We start from the raw sequence: 20,226 nt of genomic DNA, 5'->3' as shown, positions 1-20,226 counted from the left end.
ACCCCAACTCCCTGCCCTGAGCCCCCTGCCACACCCTGCACCCCAACCCTCTGCTGCACCCCTCACCCCTCCTGTACCCCACACCCCAATTCCCTGCCCTGAGCCCCCTGCTGTACCCTGCACACCTCCTGCACCTCAGTTCCCTGCCCTGAGCCCCCATTACACCCCATACCCCTCCTGCACCTCCTGGGGGCAGGGAGGGGGCAGGGTTGGGGTGAGGATTTCGGGGAAGGGGTTGGAATGGGGACAGGGAAGGGGCAGGAAGAGATGGGGCAGGGGCGGGGCCTCATGGAAGGGGCGGGAGTGGGGGCAGCAAGGGGTGTGTGTCAGTGATGCGGCCCTTGGGCCAATGCACTAGTCCTCATGCGGCCCTCGTGGTCATTTGAGTTTGAGACCCCTGAATTAGCCCCTTCTCCATTCTCCTTAATGTTTTAAAAATCCATTAGAGAATATTATACAGGAAAGTGAAGACAAACCAACTGTATAGTTTCAAATACATACATTAAAATGTTTTTGTAGACTGGGTTATTGTCTGTATAAAATTAACTATGGGCTTAAATTTAGCATTGGTCTCTGTTTTGAGGGACTGTCACAGGGTGCTCCACTCACTGCTAGGATGGCACCTTCTCCTTGGTCACTCTGGGGAATAGCTCACCAGGTCGATGCCCCTTCCTACTGTTGCACGACACCATCCCTTCTCCTCTGTCTCTGTCTGCAGCCCCTCTCTTGCTCCAGGAGCTGCTGTGGCCTCTTTGTGCTTGGCCCTGCAGCCAGGTCATTCAGCGTTCCCCCCGCCTTCCAGGGTATAGTCCTTCGAAGTCTATCACTCCCACAGAGACCTAGGCAGTCTTCCAGCTCACTGTCCCACCAGTGCCACTTCCCCAGTTGCAAGTAGGGGAACCTGGACCCACCCTCTATGCTGGGTTCCAGCCTGGGGACCCTACACCACGCAGCCAAGTTCTGTTCAGTCCCCAACCTTGCTGCTTACTCTCTAGGCTGCTTCCTAGCCTGGCACTACCCTCTGTCTGGGGTTTGCAGGCCTTGCTACTCCCTCCTCCCAAACACTTCTCCCAGGAAGTGACTAGAGACTACCTCCCTGCAGCCTTCTTCCTGCTTCAGCTCCCTGGCTTTATAGAAGCCCTGCCTGTTCCTGCAGAGGTAAACTTCCCCTAATTAGGGCTCTCCTCTCAGCCTTCAGCCTAATAGGTTAATTGGCTCATCTGACCTCCATTAACCCCTTCAGGGCAAGTGTGGGGTCAACACTCCATCACAGGGACTTATCTATTTTCATAACATCATAGCCAAAGACTTTACAAAACTGATTCCGATATGAAAATAAAATAATTCTTGTGAAATGGGAATCATCATACATGTAAAAAGGGCAAATGAACTGTCAAGGGCAAATGAACTGTCACTGTAAAGGAAAGAACATCTTTCAAAATACTGACCCGTTTAGACATTTTCAATAGCACCTCGTCTCAGTTCCTGGACTTCTGTGAACGGACAAGAATTATTATAGATTTTGCTACTTTTCTGTCTCCCTTTATGGCAAATACAGCAGAAAGTCCAGTCTTGCAAGGAGCTGATGTGCCTTCTGCAAGGTGGCCAGTGCACTCAATACCCACTGAAGTCAGAAAGACTTGGGGGAGTTCAGCACCTTGCAGGAGGCATTTACCTTCCTGCAGGATCACGCCCATACATATGCACAGCATCCTATTATGCAATATGGCTGTATGCACACATTCAACATTCAAAACAAGAGATGGATGGGTCTGAACCAAAACCCGGAATTTGAACCCACTTGTACTTTGGAAGCGTTCAAAGCCCAAATCTGGATCAGTTATATTTTGCAAACAGCCCATACTTTTATAATGGGCAAAATCAAACCCCATACATCTGAACTCATCCTGGTTGAGGTTTTTCAAAGTGACTAGGGAAGGTGGATGCCAACTTGGACCACACATAAAGGGACTTGATTTTCAGAAGGCAGATGGTAAGTATTTTCTGAAAATCAGTCCCCCTTTAAAATATGTCAAGTTGGGCGCCCAAAAATTAAGGCGCACAAAAAACTGTAGGCACTAATGATAGACTGGGCCCCAGATGTTGTGGGAAGGGCTTCAAAATTCTGGTCTGGATTTGAATTTTGCAGCTGGAACCAATATCTAGTCAAAATCAATACAGAGTTCTGAGCTGGAGACACACACACGAAATAATAACAGAAACAAGAAATGTTTCTCATGAAGAAACATGTATTCCCTTAGTAAAGTGCCAATTACAATTCACATTGTGACGGGGCTTTGTGGTACAAATACCCAGTGAGTGCACTGTTTCTCTAGAGTTCAATGTTACAGGTAACTAGAAAGGATTTTCAAAGTCACATTGCTTTATGACTGTCCATATGTCTAAAGACTAATTAACTGTGACAAGCTGACCATTAGGAAAAAATGTTCATACAGATGACAAGATTACAGATGTTTTAACACAACTACAATGCCATCCTTAAAAAAAAGTGACAAGTTTAAATTTCAATTCATTAGATGAGTTTTAGAATACAATAGTCATTTTCAAACCACTGAACCGTATTAGACTAGGATAACAGTATTTCTTATTTTAAAGAGGCATTCTACTCAGAAGATTGACTATGGTTTGTAAAAATAGCAACTTCTTATTCAACCAATCTGCTCCCGGTGTGTATTCAGACTTTACTGATTGGAGTAAATGTTCTACTCCTTTTACTCCCATTAGCATAGCAGAGCCAAAGCAGCTACGAGAGCAAGCAAGCGAGAGTTGGATTCTATTTTGACTCTTTCATCATCTAGAGAAGTAACTTAACTAAGTTCAGAGTGCAGCATCTTTAAAGCTGATGATACAGGAGCCAGAAAGAACTCAGCCTGACTTTTAGACTCCAGGATGAATCTGCAGAGCTACCAGTTAGAAATAAACAATTTTTTATTTCTAAGCTTTCCACATTTGATCTGAAGTTAAATGCCAGACAATAAACATAAGACCCCACAATGCCATTTTTTCAAAGTCTACTTTCAAAGCAGATCAACAGTTCCAGGCCTTCATTTTCAGCAGTACACCCCAGAATCGACATTCCAGTTAGAACGCAGGTAATCAGTCTTTGCTTTGACGTGTTTCCTTGTAAACCATTGTGCTTTAATAACTGCATTAGGATTTTTTCACAAATTTGGTCCAGAATGAATAGTCCAAATCCTGAGCTGCAATAAGGGCAATTCAAGAGGGTGGAGTGCAAAGGTGGCCTTAATCCTCCTTTCAACACCCCAGTTCTCAGACAATCCTGACACTGGTCCAGTCCATGACATAAATTAGAGCAGTCTTCCAAGGGGCAGTTCTAGCACCTAGAACATAAGAGAGCACTGGTCACACCTTCTTTTCTTTGAACACACTACCTAGGCCAGTAGCCACGAGCCACTTATGGCTGAACATTGCTAAGGGTTCCCCTGCAAAGAGGTGTAAAACTGCTCCCAAAGCACTGGGAAGTCAGGGCCCATGCCTTTCTTCCTGCCAGTGAGAACAATTTTCTGTAGCAAAAATTCCAGCCTGGGAGAAAAAATCTTGATTTTTTTGTGAATTTTGTCACAAGGATAAATTAAATATTTTTGCAAAGAAAACACTTTATTGCAAAATGACACCTTTGCAACCAAAAAACTGCCTTCACCTTCTATAACAGCAATTTAAAATGAACATTTTAAAATATTTCATTTTTTTTGGAACTCATCAAAATAAGATTTTTCCCCCCATTTGTGCTATAAGTGATTTGTCTGCACAGCCTTCCTAGCAACAGGAGGGATAAATCCAGTACAAAAATACTCACTTTTAATTAGCTTGGATCTGGATGCAATTTTTTTCTCTTTTCTGTCCTAAGGCATACTAAATTATGAATAACTTAAACAATCCTTTGTATATATGGCTGGAATACACAGGCTAGCAGAGTCTTGCAAGCATTTGCTGTGCCAATCTGTCACCACACTTTAGCACACAGTCTGAATCTTACACAATAAAACAAACTTCAAGGCCAGCATTTATTCATAAGCACTCAAAACCACAAAGACATTGGAAACAGGCTCACAAACTGACTATTTCCATTCAGAAAGAGGTGCATTATTAAAAGCTGTTTCAATAATGCTTAATTGGAAGCCCTTCTGGGGTTTTGCTTCAAAAAAGCTGCCAAGAGCTATGTTGTGCTTGGAGTGCACAAGAAGAAGGAAGTGCATGTAAGTATCCTTCCCCTCTCTCACACAACTGTGCAGTGGCTGGGTACCAGCACAATTCCTGTACACCTTAAGGGTACTTCTACACTGGCAAAGTTACAGCACCGGAGTTACAGCACTGCTCAGAGAGTGCAGAAGGGAAACCGCTGTTGTGTGTTCACACTGACAGCTACCTGTGCAATAGTGTGCTCACACTTGCAGCGCTATTCGGAGCGGTGCACGCTGGGCAGCTATCCCACAGAGCACCTTTTTCTCTTTTGCTGCTAAGATTTGTGGGAAGGCGGGGGGGGGGAGAGTGTCACGGGGCATCCTGGGTCCTGTCCCAATGCCCCATGATGCATTGCTTCGCATTACAGCAATCCCTGGCACCGTCAGCATTTGGTGCCATCTTTCAATGGTTTGTGTACTGTGCACCCTGCCTCTTTCAGGCGTCAGGAATGGATCCCAAACTGCTGACCAATATGCTGCTCGCTCTGACCAACACGTCACGAGTGGCAGTGGAATTATTCCTTAAACTACAAAGGCAAGAGGAGTGCGACATCCATTTCACCATGCATAGTAGCTATAACACGAGATTGCTTGTTGCATTCACGGAGGTGCTGACCTCAGTGGAACGCCGCTTTTGGGCTTGGGAAACAAGCACTGAGTGGTAGAGTCACATCGTGATGCACATCTCCTGTGACAAGCAGTAGCTGCAGAACTTTTGCATGAGGAAAGCCACATTCATGGGACTGTGATGAGCTCGCACCAGCCCGGTGGAGCAAGGACGCGAGAATGAGAGCTGCCCTGTTGCTGGAGAAGAACATGGCGATTGCACTGTGGAAGCTGGCTACTCCAGACTGCTACCAATCAGTCACTAACCAGTTCGGAATGGGAAAGTCGACCGTTGGAGTCGTGCTGATGGAAGTGTGCAGGGCCATTAATCACATCCTGCTCCGAAAGACCATGACTCTGGGCAACGTGCGTGACATTGTGGATGGCTTTGCACAAATGGGCTTCCCTAACTGCGGAGAGGCGATGGCACGCACATTCCAATTCTGACACCAGACCACCTAGCCACCCAGTACATTAATTGCAAGGGGTATTTCTCAATGGTTCTCCAGTGCTTGTGGATCACCGTGGGCGTTTCACAGACATTAACGCAGGCTGGCCCGGAAAGGTGCATGATGCATGCATCTTTCAGAACATGGGCCTGTTCAAGAAGTTGGAAGCAGGGATTTTCTTCCCGGACCAGAAGATCACCGTAGGGGAAGTCGAAATGCCCACTGTGATCCTGGCAGACCCTGCCTACCTCTTAATGCCGTGGCTTATGAAGCCATACATGGAGCAAGGAGCGGTTCAACAACAGACTGAGCAAGTGCAGAATGACTGTTGAGTGTGCATTTGGCCATTTAAAAGCCCGCTGGTGATGCCTGTATGGGAAGCTGGACATGTCCGCTGACAATATTCCTATGCTTATAGCCGCATGCTGTACGCTCCATAATATTTGTGAAGGGAAGGGTGAAAGCTTCACTCAGGGCTGGACCTCAGAGGCTCAGCTCCTGGAGGCTAAGTTTGAACACCCAGAGACCAAGGCTATTAGAGGGGCACAGCTTGGGGCCATAAGGATCAGGGATGCTTTGAGGCAGCAATTTGAAGCTGAAAGCCACTAATATTTGTTGCTATGCTCGGGATTGCAGTGCTTGTAATGCTAGGAGGTGATTGGTGCACATGATGCAAGAAGGGGGCTTAACATAACTGTATATTGCTTTGCAGTGCTCTTTTTGCTTTCACTTAATAGAATAAATATTGCTTTCAAACCAACACAATTCTTTTATTAAAAGACAACAACCGGAGGAGAAAGTCAAACGAAAAAATTCATCAGCAGGGAGGGGGATAGTGGATGGGAGAAGGGAAGGTCTCAAGAGGAGGAGGGGTTCCAGGACAGCTACTGATTTGTGTATGTCCAGGGATCATACCCAACCTTCTCCTTTGGAGTACAATGCAGTGAGTGCTGTACTTCAGCAGGGACAAACTTCAGAGGGATGGGTGTTGAGTGCAGTGGGTAGTGGGAGTCCACCGTGCTGGACTGTGAGGAGGGAGGAATGGAATGTTGCAGTTAGAGGAGCCAGGAGGTTGATAACAATGTGTTGGTGGTGTGGGGGGGATGCATGGGAAAGAGTTTTGTCACAGCGGCTGCAGGGGAGGGTGGGCGCGGAGCTGCTCGGTTTGAAGAGTTAGTAGCACCTGGAGCATGTTCACTTGGCGCTCTATAACATTTAAGAGCGACTCCGAGGCTTCTTTCTGGTGTGCCGCATTCTCCTTTCAGTCTCTCTTCTCGCTGTCCCATGACACCTTCAATTCCTGTTTCTTGGTGGCGGAGTGCATCATAACCTCTTAACCTCCAGTTCTTCTTGGCTGCTTTCTAATTCTGCGCAGCCGTTCTGCCACCAATAACAAAGAGGGAAGCTGGGCTCCCAAGGTCATCTCTGTGAAGTTTAAATGCAACATTTTACAGAAGAGGTATTGTTTGCAACACAGACAACACTGATTCAGTGCTTTAAAACACAGCCAGTACTCACACACCTGTCACTAACCGGCTGACCCCAGGCAAGCACACATGAGCCACATGACCCCCAAAATGATGAGTAGCCGCAGGGGCAGGGTAAATCACTCTTCCTAGACCCTGCTGTACACTGGGCATGTGGCTCTTGGGGAGAGCCAGCACTGTAGTGGGAGCCTGATAATCATTCCTGTCCCCACACTTTCCACAGGATGCGATCATTATGGAAGACATCTCGCTGCTGAGGGGTGAGCAGGGAATCAAAGGAGGGTCTTCTCCAAGCCTGTGGCTTCTGCCCTGGCCCCTATGCGGCTCGCCTATCGTGCAGCAATGGTCCATCTCCCCCATCCCCACCCCGTGATGGCACAGTGGTGTGGGAACGTTACTATTAATGGGGCAAGAAACAAAGCAGTTCTGCCGAGGAACCTGCAACCATGGATTGCTCAGTATCTACTACAGACCACCAAACCAGGAAGAAGAGGTGGATGAGGCTTTTTTTAAACAACTAACAAAATCATCCAAAGCACAGGACTTGGTGGTGATGGGGGACTTCAACTACTCAGACATTTGTTAGGAAAATAACACAGCCTGCCAAATATTATCCAACAAGTTCTTGGAATGTATTGGAGACAATTTTTTATTTCAAAAGGTGGAGAAAGCAACTAGGGGGAGGCTGTTCTAGATTTGATTTTGACAAATAGGGAGGAACTGGTTGAGAATTTGAAAGTGGAAGGCAACTTGGGTAAAAGTGATCATGAAATGGTAGAGTTCAAGCTTCTAAGGAATGGTAGGAGGGAGAACAGCACAATAAAGACAATGGAGTTCAAGAAGGCAGACTTCAGCAAACTCAGGGAGCTGGTAGGTAAAATCCCATGGGAAGCAAGTCTAAGGGGAAAAACAATTGAAGACAGTTGGCAGTTTTTCAAAGAGACATTATTAAGGGCACAAGAGCAAACTATCCCACTATGTAGGAAAGATAGAAAGTATGGCAAGAGATCACCCTGCCTTAACCAGGAGATCTTCAATGATCTAAAACTCAAAAAAGAGTCCTACAAAAAGTGGAAACTCGGTCAAATTACAAAGGATGAATATAAATAAATAACACAAGTATGTAAGGACAAAATTAGAAAAGCCCAGGCACAAAATGAGATCAAACTAGCTAGGGACATAAAAGGAAACAAGAAAGCATTCTACAAATACATTAGAAGCAAGAGGAAGACCAAGGACAGAGTAGGCCCATTACTCAATGAGGGGGGGAAAGACAATAATAGAAAATGTGGAAATGGCAGAGGTGCTTAATGACTTCTTTGTTTCGGTTTTCACCAAGAAGGTTGGTGGCGATTGGACATCTAACATAGTGAATGCCACTGAAAATGAGGTAGGATCAGAGTCTAAAATAGGGAAAGAACAAGTCAAAAGTACTTGGACAAGTTAGATGTCTTCAAATCACCAGGGCCTGATGAAATGCATCCTAGAATAATCAAGGTGCTGACTGAGGAGATATCTGAGCCATTAGCAATCATCTTTGAAAAGTCATGGAAGGCGGGAGACATTCCAGAAGACTGGAAAAGGGCAAATATAAAAAGGGAAATAAGGACAATCCGGGGAATTACAAACCAGTCAGTTTAACTTCTGTACCCGGAAAGATAATGGAGCAAATAATTAAGTAATCAATTTGAAAACACCTAGAAGATAATAAGGTGATAAATAACAGTCAGCATGGATTTGTCAAGAACCAATCGTGTCGAACCAACCTGATAGCTTTCTTTGACAGGGTAACGAGCCTTGTAGATAGCGGGGAAGAGGTAGATGTGGTATATCTTGACTTTAGTAAGGCTTTTGATACTGTCTCGCATGACCTTCTCATAAACAAACTAGGGAAATACAACCTAGATGCAGCTACTATAAGGTGGGCACATAACTGGTTGGAAAATCGTTCCCAAAGAGAAGTTATCAGTGGTTCACAGTCTTGCATAATGAGTGGGGTCCTGTAGGGATCGGTTCTGGGTCTGGTTCTGTTCAATATCTTCATCGATGATTTAGATAATGTCATAGAGAGTACATTTAGAAAGTTTGTGGACGATACCAAGCTGGGAGGGGTTGCAAGTACTTTGGAAGATAGGATTAAAATTCAAAATGATCTGGACAAACTGGAGAAATGGTCTGAAGTAAATAAGATGAAATTCAATAGGGACAAATGCAAAGTACTCCACTTAGGAAGGAACAATCAGTTGCACACATACAAAATGGGAAATGACTGCCTAGGAAGGAATACTGCAGAAACGAATCTGTGGATCATAGTGAGTCACAAGCTAAATATGAGTCAACAGTGTAACACTGTTGCAAAAAATACAAACATCATTTTGGGATGTATTAGCAGGAGTACTGTAAGCAAGACATGAGAAGTAATTCTTGCGCTTTACTTCGTGCTGATTAGGCCTCAACTGGAGTATTGTGTCCAGTTCTGGGCGCCACATTTCAGGAAAGATGTGGACAAATTGGAGAAAGTCCATAGAAGAGGAACAAAAATTATTAAAGGTCTAGAAAACATGACCTATGAGGGAAGATTGAAAAAATTGGGTTTGTTTAGTCTGGAGAAGAGAAGACTGAGAGGGAACATGATATCAGTTTTCAAGTACATAAAAACTTGTTACAAGGATGTGGGAGAAAAATTGTTCTTCTTAACCTCTGAGGACAGGACAAGAAGCAATGGTCTTAAATTGCAGCAAGGGCAGTTTAGGTTGGACATTAGGAAAAACGTCCTAACTGTCAGAGTAGTTAAGCACTGGAATAAATTGCCTAAGGAGGCTGTGGAATCTCCATCATTGGGGATTTTTAAGAGCAGGTTGGACAAACACCTGTCAGGGATGGTCTAGATAATACTTAGTCCTGCTTTGAGGTCAGGGGACTGGACTAGATGACCTCTTGAGGTCCCTTCCAATTCTATGATTCTATCTCCATAAGAGTTTCCTGGAGATCTCTGAGGGAGATTCCCATGAAATGAGGGAGTCTATCAACAGCCTGTTCCGCCGCTCAGACTAGGCATGTGGTGGGAGACAAGCCTGTTTTCTGCAACCCTCCTGCCCCAACAACTTGCTTCAGCAATTCCCAAAATCATATCCACTTACCAGGGGCCTCCTCTCCTGTTTGCGCTTCGCCAAGATCCAACTGCTGTGACTGACTAGGTTCCTCTGAGTAGCAAAGAGCTCCTGACTGCATGCATCTCTGGCCTCTGAGTCATCCTCTGCCTCTGGGTCCCCCTTCCCCTCTTTGTCCAAGATTTTCTCCTCCTGGCTTGGTCCACTCCCAACTGGCATGCGAGCCAACAAAGTATCCACAGGGGCCTTTGCAGTGGAGGTGGGGTCACCACCAAGTACCGTGTCCAGATCTTTGTAGAACCGGCAGCTTGAGGATGCAGCACTGGCGTGGCAGTTTGCCTCCCATGCCTTATGTTAGGCGTTCCGCAGCTCCTTCACTTTGACCCTGCACTGCAATGTGTCCCGGTCATGGCCCATTTCTATCATACATTGTGAAATCTGTCCGTGGGTATCATAATTCCTACGGTTGGAGTGCAGCTGGGACTGCACAGCATCCTCTCCCCATGCTGATGAGGCCCAGCAGCTCAGCATTGCTCCAAGAGGGGGATCGCTTGGTGCATGGAGCAGGCATGGCCGTCTGGAAAGATGTGCTGAGGCCACTGCACGCATCACCGAGCAAACAGGAAGGGGACTTTCAAATTTGCAAAGGAATGTACAGGGTGGGATGACGGTTGGTCACCTGGGGGCAGGACAGTAGAGTTCAAACCGATGACCAGACAGGTGAGAACAGGCATTGTGGGACACCTCACGGAGGCCAATCTCAGCGCTGTAATCGCCACAGTGTCTACACTGGCAATGCAGCGCTGTAGCCCCGGCGCAGAAAGCTGTACACCTCTCGTTGGGGTGGTTTTTTTATAGCACTACAACTGCACAGTTTCTGTACACTAAGTGGCTTGGCAGTGTGTACATCTCAAGAGTTACAACGCAGAAACCTGCTTTACTGCGCAGAAACTTGTCAGAGTAGACAAGGCCTTAGTGTGAGATCTCTTTGCTCCCCTGGGGTGCAAGACCCCACCACCACCCTTGCTTACACACCAACCCACAGAGCAGGACCAGAGAGCAACGAGGAGTATGCTGCACCATTTGAAGGGATGAAGCAGCAAACACATTCCCACAGTCCACAAGTGAGCTAGAGGAATAATTCTGCGTACTGAGTCATCGTTCCCAGAATGGTCCCTGGAATTGCGCAGCTCTGCACCACCTTCAATACATGGCCATGCCTGTAAGGCACAATCAAAGCTTAAGAAGAAATGATTATTCATACCATAAATAATATATATATATATATTAGAAAGCGACAAAGAGTCCTGTGGCACCTTATAGATAACAGACATATTGGAGCATAAGCTGTCATGGGTGAATACCCACTTCGTCAGACGCATGTATTAGAGATGAGCTTGAGCCATAGAATCAGATTTCCCCTTCACTTAAGCCATTGCAATTCCATTCTCTTCAATGGAGCTGCTCTTGATTTACAGGGTCAGATCAGAATCTGGTCTACAAAGTTCAGACCCATACATATGTTAATCAAAGTTTGGGACATTTGAGTCCAGGGCTTTGGTTTGGGCCCTTATCTAATGAATAATGAAGAAAAAGATCTACATTATATCTTGTTATTGTGAGCTTGTATTGTGGTGCCTTTGACTATCATTTTAATCCACCTGAAAAAACATTTTATTTTAGGGCCTTGGAAAGCTGACTGTAAAACCAATATGTAGAATATGAGTACAGCAGAACCTCAGAGTTACAAACACCTTGGGAATGGAGGTTGTTTGTAACTCTGAAATGTTCGTAACTTTGAACAAAATGTTATGGTTGTTCTTTTAAAAGTTTACAACTGAACATTGACTTAATACAGCTTTGAAACTTTATTATGCAGAAGAAAAATGATGCTTTTAACCATCTTAATTTAAATGAAACAAGCACAGAAACAATTTCTGTACCTCGTCAAATCTTTTTTTTTTAAACTTCCCTTTATTTTTTTAGTAGTTTACCTTTAACACACTACTGTATTGTATTTGCTTTTTCTCTTTTTTTGTCTCTGCTGCTGCCTGAGTACTTCTGGTTCCAAATGAGGTGTGTGGTTGACCAGTCAGTTTGTAAATTTGGTGTTCATAACTCTGAGGTTCTACTGAATTGCTTCTAGCTATCCTATGCTATCATCTTAAGTTTACATTCTATCTATCAAATCAGCCACTCCTTTAGTACTCCTTGTATAGTTAAGGGAAAATAATGACCACGTCACCTCATATAGGTGTACAAGATTCAAAATGCAGGAGAAACACAATGTTTCTGCTGTGCGGTAGATCCAAGCATGGAGAGGCCAGACAGACAACTCAGCAACCCCATAGCACTGCAGCAAAGAACTCTGTTGAGGCTCTCTGCCACTCACAATGAGCTGGGGTGTGGAAAGAGCCTAATTAGTGAAGCGAATAGGAAGTATGTGGAGATGAAATTCTCCCCTCTGAGTCCAAGGCCCATGCATTGCTTAAGGCTCACTGAAACCCTATTTTAGCATTTAAGTGGCATATAGGCCTTGTGCAGGCCCTTTACCTTGGGGCAAATTTCAGCCAGGACAATTGGCAAGAGCCACTGGAATGAAAAAAAAGTAACATTTGTATACAGTTTGTGCTAGATCTTTGATTAATCTGTGCTAAATTTCAGTGTCTTTGTACTTTCTGATCCTGTATTTGGGGTTTACCCTCATGGATCCAGTTGCAGGACCATGACTTTAGAATCTTAGCTCTTCTTACAGACTGAGAGATTTACTGTCTTCCTGTGTGTGTATGGACAGTGTGTCGCATACTGTGACTGCTATGAAAATAATAAATAAAATAAATACTAATACTACTACTAATAATGCAGCTGGACATTCTGTTCTCAGTTACAATCGTGTAAAAACAGTGTAATATTCACTTTTGCAAAATTGCTCTAAATTTGCACCAGTGTAACTAAGTAATGTGTAGCTCGAAGACTAACGTGAAAAATAGTTTAGAATCTGGGTAAGGCTATTAGGTAGTTTAATTAGGTCTAGATAAAGTTTAATATTCACTGAAAATATCAGGCCAGATTCACCACCTGCCTCACTTCGTGCAACTCCATAAATTCAATGGAGCTGCATATGCTCCTCCTAGCTGCAAATACAGTTAACCACCTATCTGCTGATCCATCTACCTAAGATATCTAGCTATTGCCTTAGTATCTAAGCCCCTATGCTCAATCTACAGTTTACAACAGATTATCACTTTGACATAATTTAACACAGACTGTTATTGAAAAATGTACTAGATTATAAAGTTCTGAAGATGTAGCTGTTAAAACTTAGAAGATGAAAATTATTTTTCTGCATTAAGGGAAGCAAAGATTTGCATTAACAAATTGATGTTTGTGAAAACTGCAGATTTTCATCAGCTAATAAATACAAATGCTAATTCTTAGCTCTTACACAATACTTTTCATCTGGAGATCTCAACGCACTTTACAAAAGAGGGTAAGTATTATTATCCCCATTAACTGATGGGGGAAAAGGATCAAAGCACCCTGAAGTTAAGCGATCAAGGTCATGCAGCAGATCAGTGCTAGAGCCAGTCAGAATCGTCTTCTGACTCCTAGTCCAATGTCCTGTCTCCATTCCCCACAATCTTCTGAAGTGCACTTAAATTGTGTTCTGCCTCCCATTGTACAAATGATGTAGGGGGCTTGCAAGGAGTCTAGCCCTTGAATGGCCCACATAAGCAAAAAGCATAATAGCCATCCCTGTGAACAAAGACTGTTTGGTCCTTGCTCCTTCCTGAGAGCAAATGCATGGGAAGGAGCTAGGGCTATGGCCTGGCCCTCATTCTGCACCCAATTTACACCATCTGTGTGGTTCCCTCAATCCTCTGCACAGCGAGAAGTGCTGGGGGAGACTGTGCCTCCTGAGCCACAATCTCTTCCAGCGCTCCTCCTGGGACAATACAGCTCCACATTCTCCAGCTGAGCCCTTGTGCAGGCTCTGCACTGGGCTCAGGATTGGGTTTTTGTATCAATTATTTGTAAGACATTTCTCAGGACAAACCCAATCACCATGAAAGACTATTCTACACATTTCTGATTCACTGTATTAAAAAAAGTGCTTCCTAACATTTCTTCTGAGTCTTTTTTTTCTCCATTGCAGTTTATATTTTCTTCTGCCAGTTGGAGGAACTGAAGAAAGCAATAATTTAAAATTCAACTGCTTTAATTCAGTTGCATCAACAATCCAAAGAATCTCTCACGCAATCCTGGAATCAGAGTTAACAAAGTATAGGTATTCCTCAAAAATCTGGTAGTAGATTAAGCAAATCCTCACTTTACTGTCTTTCATTATGAATCTGGAAAAACTTTTGTTCTTTTCAGCTGGCTTTCCCTTTAATAACAAACCGAAAAATAGGGATCAACCTCAATTTTCTCAGGACTTGTCTACACTTACAGTGGACCGACGTATGGCAATCGCTGCATCGGCAGTCAATTTAGTGGGTCTAGCGAAGACCCACTAAATCGACTGCAGCTTGCTCTCCCATTGACTCCTGTTCTCCACCTGAACGAGAAGCACAAGGGGTGTCGACGGGAGAACGTCTCCCATCGACATAGCGTAGTGTGGCCCCTGCGGTAAGTAGATCTAAGTACATCGACTTCAGCTGCATTATTCACGTAGCGTGACTTAGCTTGATCTCCCCCCGTAGTGTAGACAAGGCCTCAGTACTTCAAATTAAATGAACAAACTTTATGAATACATTGTCCTTACTGGAAATGCACAGGATTTTAAATAAGATCTTAAAGAGGATTATGTAACTAGTAACACATAGTATATCTGTAGGTTTATATTCTGCTACACTAGGACCCTATTTAGAACTCATTCTCTTTTCTAAATTTATACAGGAGCTTTGTCTGAAGTGAATAGGACCCAACGTGTTTTTACTGCTTCCCCGTACACTACTGGAATTTGTAATTCTTCTTCCATTACTTGCTATAAGCAATACAGGTCTTTAGCATCTGTTCCATCTCCATCTGAAGTGAATGTAAGTCTTTCCATTGATAACAATAGGAGTTGAACTGGATCCTTGAGATCCTTACTCAGAGCTCATTTTAAAAATCCTTCTAATCCATTCATTCTGTATTTGTCTTAATTGAGTGCTGATCTTGAGACCTGATTGTCTAATGGCACCTTTTTTATTCTAACTTTTGTGTCTCTCTTAGCTGGAGCATTTAGGGCTGTTTGTCAAACCAATGCACTTCACTAACACTGCAGCATCTAAAGCTCACATTTCAAATCAATCAATTTTGTTGTGTTAAATCATAAATACTGTATTTTAGACACTGTGGTGGTTGTGCATGCTTTTTTTCCCCCTTCTTCCTTTCAGTTAACAAATGTACCTGCCAACTCAGCTTTTGAAGCGTTGCTAATATTTCTCAGCTTCATGGTGTGAAATCTTTTTTGTTTTCCTCAGAAACAGATCTTCAGTACCACATCACTATTATAACTTCCTGCTGCTTTTCAGGAGCAGTTTTATGGATAGTCACAGCAGAGAGAACCCTCAAGCCCTTTTTTCCCTCCCATCCCCCAATGAGGCAGACTTGACAAGGTAATTTTGAACAACTCTTCTGAATGTACAACTCGGATTTTTATCAGCAGGAAAAAAACATAAGTAGCTCACAAAATAAAAGCTATAAACTTGTTTTCTCACTGACTTGCTAAATAGCTCTTGTTGAGAAAGTTCACTGACACTGGGTGAGGGTCCAAAATACATATATATGAAATGGTCAAAAACTAATTCAGAGAGAAAGTTAACAGGCGGTATCCAGGTGAAATATATAAACCATACATAGGAGGTGTCCTAAATATCTCATTGCAAATACAACAGTGTTAGCTGAAATGAAGACAATGATCTTCAAAAATTTTCCCTGATTGGCTAAAGCCAAACAGAATTAAGATCAATTCCCTGCAAACATAAGGAATATTGGTGTTCAATGTATATTGAGATTCAGATTTATCACTGTCTAATAGCTATAGTACACAGGGTTAACTCTTGGGATCTGGCCCTGCATGGGAGGGCACTGTGCTCCTGCACAATATATTAGTTTAGTACATATGACCATGTCTTTCTTTGATGGCTGAGCCCTGCAACTATAACTTGCTATTTACTTGCAGTTAAAGGAACTCTCCTTTGGTACAAGTGGTAGAGGTATGTGTTTTCAATGCTAAAAGTCCCAGATCTGCCCCAGTGATGACTATCGCGTCAATGAAGACAAGCCCTCCCAGGAAATCTACAGATTGATTCCATATAGGGGAGCCAGCTAGTTAGTGGAGAGCAGTAGAAGAACACAGCCTTACCATAAAAACAATAAGGAGTCCGGTGGCACCTTAAAAACTAACAGATTTATTTGGGCATAAGCTTTCGTGGGTAAGAAACCTCACTTCTTCAGATGCCTGACCATAGTGTCTTTCCCACCAACCACGACTGCTGAATGGGGGAGCTCCACAGGTGTGGCAGCCATCATCCTGAAGACCCATTCAGCATGCCAACGTTTATAATATTTAGTACCTATGATGATTCTTATGTCAACCAAACATAGGTGAACACCTACATGGGAGGTCAAGCCAATGTGAGAATCACAAACGCAGTTACATGTGGGGTACACAAGATTGTCCTTGACCATTGCAAGCTGTTGTGTCCTTGCTTTGGCTTATTCATATTTTTCACATAAGGTGTGAATGCACCTTGTTTCTAAGTGGTTAATGGTGACATGACAAATCTGCCGTCACTTTGCTCTGTCATGGGCTGTTGCTTCCCAGTTGCTGGGGTCAATTTCACTTACTTTTAAGTTTGACTTCAGCGTGTCTTTATATTGTTGTAACTGACCACCATAAGAACAGGTGCCTTGCTTCACCTGACTATAAAATAGGGCTTTGGGTATTCTTGAGACGGCCATTCAAACTACAAACCCAGACCAATGCAGCTGAGCTTTTATGAGCATGCTTTGAATGGCAGACATTTGACAAGAATTAAGGATTTCAGTATTGGAAATCTTGTCCCACGGTTTCACCCTGCAAAACAGACTGAAGACCATTCCTATATAGTAAGATAGTATCTAAAACACTCTTTCAGTCTTCACAGTGCTGTGCAACCCTTATATAATTAATCCTCATAACATCCCTCTGAGGTAGATGTTATCCACATAATACAGATGGGGAAACTGAGGAGTCAGAGTCCACCTTCCTACATATTTATAGTCTCCAACATAGTAGTTTGTGAGTGTCTCACAAACATTAAGGAATATTTCATCAGAACAGCCTTGTAAAGTTGGGAAGCTGAACTGCGGCACAGAGAGATTAAGGCCAGATTTTTAAAGGTATTCAGGTATTGCGGCGCTCCTAACGCATCTTAAGAGCTTACGGTCTTGTCTACACCAGAAACTTTGGTCGACACAAGTTACATCAGCCTGAAGACACTATAGTTACTATATTGCTCGTGTGTATGCATACGTGGTTGTTTACATCTGCACTGTGCATGCTCACGAGAAATGCTTGTGTTGTTAGTGAACTGTGGTGGAGCAATAGACAGCATGCACATCCCTATTTTGGCACCAGCCTAACTTGCCACAGAGAACATCAATAGAAAGGGCTATTTTGTCAATGATTATGCAAGCATTGGTGGATCATCGGGGATATTTCACCAATATTACTATGGGCTGGTCAGGGAAGGTGCATGACACTCCCATCTTTAAGAATCCAAGGCTGTTCAGAAGCTATAAACAGGGACATTCTTTCCTGCCCAGTGGATTACCATTGGTAATTTGAAATGCAAACAGTAATGATCATGGGGTACCCAGCCTACCCCATGCTCCCCTGGCTCATAAAGCTATGAATTATACAGTGCTTGCTGTACATTTATAATTTTTACACTGTTTTTACTGAATCTATGAGTTCTGTAGTTCTGTACAATTTTAACAACTAATGGGTATTTTGAATAGCGCTATGCATTCTAAAATAAAGATTAATTTTTTCCAAAAAATATAAATGCATTGCATATCAAAAAGAGTGCAAAAATAATGTGCAATTAAAAATTAAGGGAACAGACCTTTAACATTTGAATGGTAGAAAATATTCATATCCATTTCAGTCCATTTTGGCTACATGTACACTAACTGTTGCCCTCACAGGTTAGTATTTGTGAAGCTATGGTTGTCCCATGTTGGAGTGGTAAGGGTAGTGTTTACTGCCTGAGAAACCCCATTATGTCCTGGTGTAGCTCCCTCTCCTTTTCCTGCTGGGATTTCTGGGCCTGTCTGTTCTTTCCTTGTCCATGCTGTCTGACATATTCACCCTCCAGGACCTCTCTTCACGGTCTGATGCAGCACTGCCTTGCAGGATCTCACTAAACATATCTTCCCCAGTGCTCCTCTTTCTCCTCATCAGGGTCAGGCATTCTGCAGGTGTGGAGGGGGCACCCTGCAAGGCCACAATGGCAGCAGCAGAGATAAAACAGACAGATGTATTGTACTTTCAGTCACAATGGAAAGTTTCAGAACTCCCCTCTCTTATTCCCATAAGATCTTCTTATTGACACTTTAGCTTTGCAGCACCTCTGCACAGCTTCACTCTCCAGTCTGACACAATGTAAGCTAGGGCTGAGGGAGGACAGAAACGAGGAGGGAACTGTTTGGTTGCATGAAACAATAAAATTTAGGCCCCTATTTCCATGCGTACAAGTACAGGGCAAAGGCACTGAGTACTGGCACTGTTTTCCACAGGCAGTGGTGATTTTAGCTGTTATCTCATTCCTGCAGGTAGCAAAGGCATAGAGAGCACAGCTGCTGTTGGAATCCCAAAATTGGCCAGGCCCATATGCCACTAGCCTGTTTACTGCAGTGGTGCCTGCTGAAGTCATTGTGGAATGGAATGGGAAAGTATCCTACCGCGAAGGAAGAAATAAGGCTGCCATCCCTAGAAACCTCCAAGAGAGGATTGCAGACTACCTCCATGAAAGGTTCATCAAAATCTCACATGAGAATATAAGGAAGAGCCCTACGTACATAAACAAACTGCTCCGCATGCAACCTTTGCCTAATCCTACAAGGGAATTAAAAGCAAATAACTCTGTTTGTTGTATTGTTACGTCTTCTTGTATGGGTAAAACAGCGAGAAGTTGATACCTGTGTCCTGCTAACTTGGTGTTTGGCTGGGCACCATCTTTATTTTTAAACACTGGTAAAGAAAAATGTCTGAACAAAGTTACCCAAGGTTCCTTCCCCTTCATTAAGCTTGTCCATCCTTGGCTTGTGGGACTTGCCAGATTGCGGTGGAGTCTTGAAAAAAAGATACTAGTTCATAGCATAGATGGACTCCCTGATGCATGTTTCCCCTCCTCCTCTTCTTCCCCCTCCTTGCTGTTCAAGGCAGGGTTTGGTGTCTTGGCATGTTCAGAGGTATTCATGATGGTCTGCAGGGTATTGGTGCTGTTTCCACCAAGTATGGCATACAGCTTATTCTAAAAGCTGCAGGTCTGTGGGTTGGCACCAAATCGATTGTTGGCCTCCCTGGCCTTGTGGTATGCCTGATGAGGTTCCTTTCCTTTCATGAAGCACTGCTACTGATCCTGTTTTGCCCCGTTGTCTACATCCCCTATTCAATCTTTTTGTAGATGTCTATGTTTCTATAACCTGTTCATAGCTGTGCTTCCACAGTCTCTTCTCCCCACAGGCCCAGGAGATCCAATAACGCCTGTCTACTCTAGGCAGAAGCGCATCTAGTGTGTGGAGTTGCTCTCAACAATAGATAGATGCTAGATGTGCTTGCCAAGGAAAAGGCATTTCAAAAATATGCAGGAGTTTTAAAGGGGAGATGGCTTCTGGTTGTGACCTCTGGGCAGTGTAGTTGACAACTGTGACCAGAACTGTCATTGTCGGGTATTGTGGGACAGCTGCTGGAGGTCTGTTAGGGTCGAAATAGGTCATGCAGGGTCTACACTCACATGCATCGACCTTAGTGGTTTGACCACAGCTTATTGCCATTTGGAGAGGTGGTGTTACTGCATCACCATAATGAAGTGCTTACATTACTTGGAGACAAATGTGAATACAGACACATGAACAACTTGGTCAACACAAGATGACTGGCATCGACCTAACTTTGTAGCATAGACCAGGCCTAAATCTCATTTTCAAAAGGGATTTAGGCACTTAGACGCCAGAATCACATTGACAGTCAATGGTATTTAGGCTTAAGTGCCTAAATCACTTTAGAAAATGAAACAGACTCCTCAATCAGTTAGTGTTACAATGTTGAGTGCCACAACACCTAAATATCTTTAAAAATCAGAGAGACAAGATA

Source organism: Trachemys scripta, chromosome 5 (assembly GCF_013100865.1).
Source record: "Trachemys scripta elegans isolate TJP31775 chromosome 5, CAS_Tse_1.0, whole genome shotgun sequence".
NCBI classification, from domain to species: domain Eukaryota; kingdom Metazoa; phylum Chordata; order Testudines; family Emydidae; genus Trachemys; species Trachemys scripta.
Note: the sequence above shows the minus strand (reverse complement) of the source record.